Genomic DNA, 1631 nt, shown 5'->3' on the forward strand with positions numbered 1-1631 from the left:
GGGAATATAGCAAATGGTTAGCAGGCAAGACATGCTAATGAGATAAAAACGCTAGCCTTGCCACCTCTCCGAGCTTCAATCGAAGGATAATTGATACTAAATAATGTAATTTTGAGCTGTGGTGAAATGCACTTAAAACCAGCAGACAAGGCTGTGAAAATGTTTTAGTTTTTCTGTTACTCTGCTGTCATTTCCATCACTTCTTTTTTTTTTCTTTTTTTTTTTTCTTCTTTCTCCAAGTGGCAGCTGATCGTGTGTGTGGGAGCTGTTGGGAGAAGAGAGAATAAGTGAAAACCCCCTACTTTGGTGAAATTCTGGTGCATTGACACAACTTTAACATTGTGATGGAAAGTCCCTGGGTCTGCCCCTGTAGTAGGGCACCTCAATTCATCTGTGGATGGGTTTCTGTGGTGGGGACAGTCCGGTGGTGGCACCTACACTGCTCATTGCAAGGAGTGTGGTGGCACCTCTGCCACCTCTGCCAGCAGCAGCTTCAGCTGGCTGGAACAAAGGCTGCTGTTTCAACCTGCCACTTTAAATGCAATTTAAAACTAACCGTGATTTAAATGCAAACCGATGTGGTTTAAATGATTCTCCAGCAGTAATGCAGTGAACTGCAAAGGGTTGGCGTGGTGTGGGGTCGAAGGGATGTTATTTTATTCCCTGAAGCCACGTTGGCTGAAGCTCCACTGCATTTCCCTCAGCCCTACCTAGCCTGAGGAATTCACGATAGTCTGAAATACTTTTTCCCCTGGAAAACTTCTGCACTGCCTGCTTTCTGGAAAAATAAAAATGCCAGACTAGACAGACCTTAAATGTTTCTTAGTGCTTTCACATAGCCCTTCCTATGTGTTTTAGGGCAACCCTAACCCCTGGCTCTGTCTGATTTGAGATCTGCAGTTGGCTTTAGCATCTCAGGAGAGATATAGATTCCCCTTCCTTCATTTTAGGACTTGTCTTTCTTTGTTTCCCAACCTAATGTGGTACATGAAAGATGCATTGTCCTGGTTTGAGGTAAAACAGAACCAACTTTCTGTTCAGTAATTTTACATCTTAGTTAGGCCTCTTCTAACTCTCTGAAATTAACAGCATATTGTGGAGAAAACTGCCCTTTCTCGAAGTGATAAGACCAATGTTTGTACTTCATGCCAAGGAACAGTGTGTGGAGAGGCTCTTGCTTATACTTATTGCTACAACAACCGAGGTCAGCCAACTTCACTATTTGCCCTCTTGGAGGGTTGGAAATGGAAAAAGCACAGAGGGGTCCTACCTGTGGGAAGGAGTGGACAGGAGAGGTGACCCAAACCTGACCAACTGCCCCATGCTCAGTATAAAAGCTGAGGGACCAAAGGGTCAGCACCCTTTCTTCAATGGCCAACGTCCGAAGAGGACCCTGTTGGTTCATCTGCCTTCGATCCCTATCCATATGTTCCTGACTCCGGAGCTGGAAATCAATTCCCATCCATTGCTGAGCCCAGTCCATATGTTGCTGACTCCGGAGCTGGGAATCAATTCCCATCCATTGCTGAGCCCAGTCTGGGACTTCCCCGGTGACTGCCGGTGACATCATCCTGTGAGCTTGATAGGGTTTTGTATATATTGTATCTATTTCATTATTTCCTTTTTTTTTT

Source organism: Calidris pugnax, unplaced genomic scaffold (assembly GCF_001431845.1).
Source record: "Calidris pugnax isolate Ruff unplaced genomic scaffold, ASM143184v1 scaffold269, whole genome shotgun sequence".
Lineage (NCBI taxonomy): Eukaryota > Metazoa > Chordata > Aves > Charadriiformes > Scolopacidae > Calidris > Calidris pugnax.